An 8,615-nucleotide genomic window follows, 5' to 3' on the forward strand; every position below is an offset into this window, starting at 1 on the left:
ATCTCTTCCAGAGAGCTGTTTTCAGGTGCACCGTAACTTCCTATTTACAATTTTTAAGTGAAACTGAAGCACTTGTTGTTTTTACTTTTTTGTAATGATGTTAATATGGGAATAATGAGCAATATGTCTTATTGTATTAGAGAAGCCTTTTTGGCTTCTATACAGTTTCAATGGCTATTCAGTATTTTTAAGTAAAGAGCCAATAACAAATGTTTTCACAGTTTTTAACAGCCCTTCCCTCAAAGGTTTTTTTAAAAATTATGTGGTGCTAACTTTTTTGCTTAGGTCAGTATAGCATTTAAAATGTGAAACCTAATATTAGTAAATCCATACATCTTTCAAGTTAAGGTTTTTATTTTCCTGAACAGACCTCAAAAGTGTGAGCTGGCAAATATTACTGTATCAAAAATTCTACCAAATCAACAGAATATAGCTTGGATGCTAACTATGCTTTTCATTGGCAGAAGGTACTTCTGCCAGCAGAGGTGGGGAGAGAGATTTTTTTCTCTGTTTCCTCATCCAGTAGGTCTCCCCTTTTGTCCCCATTCTTGGGATCTGCTGGTCCCCAGAAAGTATGATTTTGAAAGTCATAGTCGGCTGCAGTGGTGGTGGGGAGGTTAGAAAGTTCATTTCTGTGAGCACCTCTCAGCTCATACCAAACAGCATCCAAGCCTGTGGATCTTGTTAACCATTCATATATAAGTGTAAGATGAGAAGATGATACTTGGATATATTTAGGCTTAGCAGAATGAGACTTGGGGGCGTAACTCTTGTCTGGGACAGGGCAACTGCTGGTGGCACAGGGTGCTCAGGGAGACGGGTTGCTCCCCCCACCCCTACTACAACCAATCAATTTCTGCATCCTGTGCCGTTGAGCTATCACCAGTGCTAGATTGGCTGGCTGGGTGAAAGAATGTTAGGAGCAGTGCAGGAATTCAGAAATGAGGTGAGGTTGGTGCAAGCTGAAGCCGAAGGGGAGGTGGCTTCAGAGCCATTGTGCTTGCTTGGCTAGTGGCCATCAACAAAGGTGTCTTAGGCAGGTGGGTCAGTCATTCTTAAGACCCCACTTTTCTAGTTGCAGATGCTTTCAGTTACATGTAGCAGCAGCATGCTGTTACCACTTTTGCAAATTAGAAGTTTCTTTTTTGTAGATGCAGAACTGACTAGGACAACGAATGCTGCATAGAATTCTAGCTGCACCTGTGCCAATCAATATTTCGAGTGTGTGTGTGAATGTTTTGCTGATTTTGATGAGATTTTGTATATTTTTACTGTGATGACTTTTGAATCTGAGCCTTTGCTTTTAATTTTTATGATTCCCTACTGTGAAGTTTTGTTCTGATACGAAATGTGTCCCTTTCTTTTTCAAAATGTAATTATCCCTCAAAATTCTCATTCTGCTGAGGCTACTTATACATTTAATGAATATTCTGGAGCAAACACTGAAAACACAGCTATGATAGTCGTGACTGGGGCTTGAGAAAATGGAAGTATTTTATAAAGTATTTCAGCTAGAGTGCAAGCAGCTTGCCAACCCCCCACTTCCTTTTCCAAGTTATTGATAAAGAATTAAGTTTACTGCCTTGCAGTGGTTTTGAGGGCTTACAGCTTTGTATGAGGTTTTAATGATTTTAGGCATTGTGGAGAATAGACTTGTGCAGTATTTTTAGACTAAGATTTTCATTACTGTTATGAAATCTAGTAATAAGGATTAACCCTACTACAAATTACGATGAGCCAGGTCTGCTCCATAAATGGGGCCTTAAGTTAAACTGGGTAGTACGTAATCAGCCTTTTCCTTTTAACGCTGCCTGAGAGATCCCCATACTCCCCCAAAGCAACACTTTAAAAAATTGATTTCTATTACTAGAGGCTAGGACTGGGATCCCAAGGGCTGTGCACAGCTCCTCGCTCCTCTCCCACCTCTCCTGAAGGTCAGGAACTTTCTGGAGTGGCAGGCAATACAGCATAGAGTGAGGGGGTCAGGTAGTTGGGGAATTGAACATGAACACAGGTATATGTGTGTTTGTTGTTGCTTTCCTCTTGCACACACAACTCCTTTGGTTCCCTGCCTGTGTATGTGCACCAAAGGGAGATTACATTTCTGTACATTCACCCTCTTAACACCCGCCAGTGTGTCATCAGCTTAAAACAACCTTTTGCTAAAGTAATGAAATAGATTTGATTGCATTGTGATAGACTGTCTAACAGAAGCCCAGGCACGCGGAGTTAAGTTTTGCTTTTTCCACGAACCTACGCTATGGTGCCTTTGTAAGCTGCTTGGCTTACTCCATAGAAGAGTGAGTTCAGGAAAGAAGGGAAAGGCAGTTAACTTGGTGTTTCCTAACTTTTGCTCCTGTGTCAGTCTTAAACATTATTTTGAATATAATTATTTTAACTGTAACCTTGTTTAAACTGGTTTGAGTTTACCAAAGAGTGACTTATCCAAAATTATCTTTTTTGATTGTACAGGTTTCAGGTTCAAAATGTTGCAGTGGGACTGTTAATGGGCTAGGAGTTATCTTTCCCAACGATACCCTAATTCAAAAGATTTTGAGTTCTGTGTACTCACTTGTGTCAATGTGTTTATTCTTTCCCACTGCCTGGTGGGGTTAAGAATGATCAAGCCATAATATAGTACTGTAAAAAAAACCACAAAGCTTCATGGGATGTGTAGGCCAGCTCTAGAGGTCTGGTCTTAAGAACATTTGCATGCTTATGTTCCATGGATTTCCTGTGAGACTTAAACATGCTTAAGGGATGACTCACACCAGATATTTTCCTGTATTTCCCACATATCCCTGGTTGTGTATTCTCATGGATAACATAAGATGCAAATTAGACAACCACAGGTAAAGGGTGGAACTGCAGACACAAGCCTGCCATTGAATTGTGTATTTTCCTGCCCCTGCTTCACATTGTTGTCTGGAGTGGAAATGCATGATATAATTACATAATCAAACAGAATTACACAAGGGATGCTATCTTAAGCAGTGGCTCTATGTCTCCCTTAGTGTGTAATTGAGCTCCAATTCAGCATTCATTGTGGCAGCTGAAAAATGTGCTGTGTGATTGATGGAATTGCTGCTGGCTGTGTATCCATGGTTGCCCATTTCCCATGTTATGGCTGTCCATGCGCACCTTCAGATGCTTGGGTGCAGCTGAACGAATACTTCTGTGTGCAGTGAAATGTCTTGTGTGAAGCAACCCTTATGGCTGTTGAATTTTTCCCTTGAGTCCTTGGGTTGGATCTAGTGCAAAACTGCTTGTGCTACCGCTCTTGTGCAAGAAGAAATGCAAGAAAAAGAATGTGGTAGTTGCTTGCACTAAGTCAGACTTACTATATCCCCACTTGCATTTCCTCTTGCTCAAGATCTTGTGCTACAATTTCTGGGCACTGTAATACATATGGAGGAAAGTGCTAGGTGTTGTCCAGGATCTTGTGCAAGTAGAACTGTGCAATGTCCATTTATGTTTCTGCTTGTGCATCGCTGGATCCAAGCCCTTGTTCACATGCAGACAATTAACTTCAGATCTGGCAGCATCAGCTAAACTGTGCCTTGTCACATGATGGTACCCTGTTACCATGGAACTATGTTGTTATCCATTTGAAGTTCATATCTCATTTCCTTAAAGGTGCAAAGCATGCAGTGAATTGTTTAGGTGCTGTGCAGTACTGATTATTGTACAGTTTAGGGTAGTGCAGAACTGTTAATACATTTCACGTACAATAAATGCAGAATTTTAGAAAACCAGTGATATACGAAACATCAGATTTAATATATGAACTCATACAGGCTGGTTCATAATTGAGTCTCTTAATCTACCTTTTAAAGCCACATATAGACAATGTGAAAAAAAACAGTGATGATGTCCTTTTTTCTTCTCTAGATGTTTTAACCTATTTACAGACTGTGAAAAATAAATTTTTATACTTTTTTGCTAATGTATGTGGTTTTAAGCAGCTGTTAATTTTTCCTAACTGATTTATCTTCCATATAATTTCTATTGAAGTTGTATATAGACTAAAAAGAAGTTTGTAAATAAGTGTTCATTTTCTTTTAGCAACAGAGCGCCTCATGGCTGATATATTCAAGTGTGAATGCTTTTGATGCAGAAAGGATACTGTCTGTTCACTGTTTGGCAGAATTTACTGTAAGCCAAAACTGGGGATGCTTGTCCTAAGTAGAGAGTTGTGAAGCTGCACCAGTCTCCTTCCAGTCCTTTGTCATACATGTGTTGTCCTGAGTGTAGGGGCATGAGAAATTACATGATCATAACTGGCTTGCAGTGCAGTCCTGTGCAATTTATTCCTGTTTAAACTCACTGAAATCCAGTGGATTTAGACTTGAGAAACCGCATAGGATTGCACTGTTGATACGCTAACCACAGGAAAGAAATCGGGAACTGCAGGTCCGTATGTCTTTCCAATGAATCCTTTACCCCATCCTCCTCTACGTTAGCTTAAGTAATGCACACTCATTAACTGTAATTGAGGCTAACCCATTTAATTATCAGATTTAACATGTGCCCAAAAAAACGTGGTTGAGATAGTACCCTCATTAGGTTTCATCGTGGTTAAATCTGATGGAGGAGTGTGTGATCCTGTAATCCAGCAATGGCTAAGATCTGGCCTCCTGTGCATGCTTCAGCTAATGACGACACAGGCAGCGGGTTTTTGGGAGTGAGCCTTTGGGCTGCATTAAAGGCAACACACAACCATTTACATGATTGAGCACTCCTGAACAAAACTGAATTTTAAAAAAGGTTTAGTTTCCAGACAAACTCTGTAAATTTGGATTGAAGTCTTTCACTTATTTCTAGCCAAAATTAAGTTCTTCTGAGGCAACTATTGTAGGCTGATATACAGAAGGACAACAAGAATTTTTAATCAAGGACTGGGGAAAGACTGATGTAATTGAGCTTTACCTTTTTCAAATAAGTATCTTTGAAATTTTATTAGTTTACTGTGACTTCTTACTTTGGTCATCATCTGAAAGGGTTTCATGCAGATGCCACTGAAAAGGGACTCAAATATGCAACACCTAATCTATTTTCTAAGGGAATTTTACCCTTGAATGGTGCTTTTAGAATGGTCAGGGTTATTTATTAAATTTTTATATATTTTAAAGTATTTGGGAATTGTGTAAAATCCTTTATATATATAAATATACATATATATAAGAATATATGAATCTATTTAGTTCATGAATTGTAAGCAACAGTAATACTCAGCAACTGAGCCCAGAGTTCAGTGAAGTCATTCAGAATGTTCAGAGTTTGGCAGTCATGCACCTCTCTTTTCAGCAAGTACCATTCTTAAAGGTACTTCACTTCTGCACCCTATTGTGCTACATCATGGCTGAAATGAAATATTTATGCAAGCTTACATAACAATGCTAAATAGGAGTTGGGTCTAGGAAAGTACTGTTCTGTCCTTCTGTGGAGCATAGTTTCAAAAGCTGCACTCTAGTTATTGCCTCTATAAATACCTGTTTTTGAAAGCCTGGGACATGTCTCTGAGTGTGCTTTTACCATTTTCAAACTCTGACCTGCAGAATGTGCAGAATCCTTGGAAGCTTTTGACAAAGAGAAGATGCTAGCAATCCCCAAGGCTGCATTTAGGCATCACGATGAACTGTTTGTTTTAACCAAGATTTGTGCCACAAACTCTAGGTAGTCTTATCAGGAGTAACAAATGATTTTTGTGTGAGTGCTGGTTTGTTGAATTCTTGCTTCCTCTCCTGCCTCAAAGCTGAGAGGACATCCCTATATTGCCATCTCACTGGCTGCAAGAGATGGCACTACTCAATAAATTGATTTGCAAATTCAGACTTCACTGCGCATCACACTTACAAACTGAGAGCCAATGGAGTTGTTCCGGTAACGAGTGTTGGACAAGAGTCTCGGATATTCAGGTCCACTCTGCTTGGAATATGCTTGGCCCAGTTACTCTCTCTCAGTCTAACCTACCTCACGGGGGTGGTTGTGAGGATAAAATGCGGGGTGGGGAAATCATGCCTGTCTGAGTTCCTTGATGGAAGAGCAGGATAAAAGGTTGTAGATTAACAAACCAGTTTTAAACTATAATTTGAAATCTATTCGGTACTGACCCAGCAAACCCATTTTCTTTTTTGGACTGTTTGCGAAGACATATAACAACTAACGGGTTTGATCAATCCACTGTTTAGCATGGTATTTAAATGTAGACTAATATTCCCCTGCATTGTGCAGCCACAGAGGGGGAGTATTAGTTGAGAGCCCCCGCTCTCAGGGTATGCATGATCTGTAGGCCTGGCCTGTTTTGAACTATGAGAGCACATCCAGCCTAAAATATCCCTCAGAATTCAACAGACAGGACATCCCTATTGACAAGGTAGAAAGTGTGGAAACCACTGGTGTGTTTGGAAGTTAGTCTCTGGATTTTCAGAAGGCTTGTTTACACATCTTTTGATCACATGTGAGAAACCTCCTAGCTGATTTGCACGCTGTGACTGCTTTTGCTTTACTAGAAAAATGGTATTTTTAAGTAAACTTATCATTTATTGATAGCTTTTTAAAAATTCCTTCATAAATATTTGAACACTTTGAATGACTTACCTCAGTGTCAGTATCTTGCAATATTAAACCGGTAACCTCACAAACTCCACACTTCATCACCATATGAAGTAAATGAAGCTAGCTAAAGCGGATGCTGTAAAGGCAACTAAGGAATGCCATTAAGGATTATTTTATAGCATGAAATATTTTAGAATATTTATTCAAATGATATTTTACTCTTGTACTCTTTTTTTAGAATTTGTGACATGAATATTTCTGTGCTGCTTTATTTTGTTCCGATGGATTTCTTGTTTCTTGCTTGTAAATTGCCTTTTATATGGTATAAAGTCAATGGGAATTGCTGTTTATAAATTAAAATGCTTCTGAAGCACACATGTTATCTCTGATCTTTCATGCGTGAAAGCTTCATTTGAATCTTAGTCTTCCCCTCTGTACCTCTGATTTCAGTTAAAAACACGGTCAGCCAAAACCTTGCATGTTAACAGTTCAGTCTGTTAAGATGAGGAAAAGAATTCTGTTTTGGGATTTCAGAGAGAGGGGCCTTCAGTAGTTGCCTTGCTCTTGTAGAATGAGTTGGGGTGGGGGGTGGGGGGGTTACATGGTCAGATTCCTTTGGGGTTTCTTACTAGCATCCTTCTGTACTTGGAATAAAGTAGCACAAAACCTGCCTAGAAAATACATTTCAACATGGGTTGTTGTTTTTATTGATGCTTCAAACACAACATTTTTTTTCCCTACGTGGCTTCTGCAAACAAGAATACCTGCAAACCACATGCAGTTCATGTGTGGCTTCGCTGTGTATCAGTCGAGCATCTTCCCTGTTCTTTTCTCATACTTCAGAATACACATTATAAGTGGTCCAAACTGGTATACAAGAAGTCACAATGAGAAGCACGTGTGTGGATGGAATACAATGACCTGTCTCACTCTGACCTGTTGGATTCCTTGGTTTCCTGAGAAAGGTAGGATACTTCTTCCCACATCTATTGCAGATGGGTGGTTTTTATATACAGGCCAGGCAACACTCTTGATGCCCTGAGAAAGGCTATGACTGTCATCTTGTTCCTAGATGACAAAATCTGACTGCAGTTGCTTCGTGGGTACCCTAAGCTTGCTTTCAGCATTTTGATGAGTGAATTGTTGCCTGTGGAGAGGAGTTTAATGTTAATCTCCTTGTTACTTGCTGTATTATTGTAACATCCAAAGTACTCTGAGTCTGCTTGTGACTGATACACAAAAGGCCTTTGTACTTATTTGTGTGGCCTAGCAGCCTCGTGCTGCTCTTGAAATGGGAGTCTGACATGACACTTAATTTTTCTTTTCAAAGATTGGCTTTTTTTAATCCCACTACATGTACCCAGTTTGCCCTCAAAAATTCTCAAATTTATAACTCACAATTTTGGCCAAATAGGTCCTCATGGGGACTTGTAGAAAACAGATCTGTCAAATAAGAGGGAGAGAAACTCAATTTACACAGCACATGGAGTGGGAAAAGTTACAGGCAATATTTGGTAGCAGTAGAGAGAATATTTGTGGCTGCAACTGTTGCTACTTTACTGCTGGCCTTTACACATAAACGGCAGTTGCATAGACATTGCATAAAACCGTTAGCTGCAAACGCAAGCATATCTGCTAATCAACTTCGTATAGAACCAAGGCCAACCTTGCCACAGAGACTAGAAGACAGCAGATTTGAGTGTGGGTTGGAGCAGTGCATATTTCTTGCCTCCAACGTTTGTCTTTCGACAAGGAAAGGATCCCGTGGCATCATTATGACATCCCTTTTCCAGGTGCAAAAACACTTGAAAGCAGCACTGTACAGAATGTTACCCGGTAAAAGGGTAAAAGCCCACCAACTTCAGTTTCCTTTCAGGGCTATTTCAAAACTTAATAAAGCTGCCTTCTGCTGCCAGTATGAATAAGACAAACCCCTGTGGGCACTGTGGAAATTGTCTTATTAACAGCAATAAAATGCGTTGCCCACAAATGAGCTTCGCCACACCTAGGCCATAGGATGAGGGCTGCACCTAACCGTTAGTTTCACACCCTGTGGG

The sequence above is a fragment of the Eublepharis macularius genome, chromosome 14, assembly GCF_028583425.1.
Source record: "Eublepharis macularius isolate TG4126 chromosome 14, MPM_Emac_v1.0, whole genome shotgun sequence".
In the NCBI taxonomy this organism is placed as follows: Eukaryota; Metazoa; Chordata; class Lepidosauria; order Squamata; family Eublepharidae; genus Eublepharis; species Eublepharis macularius.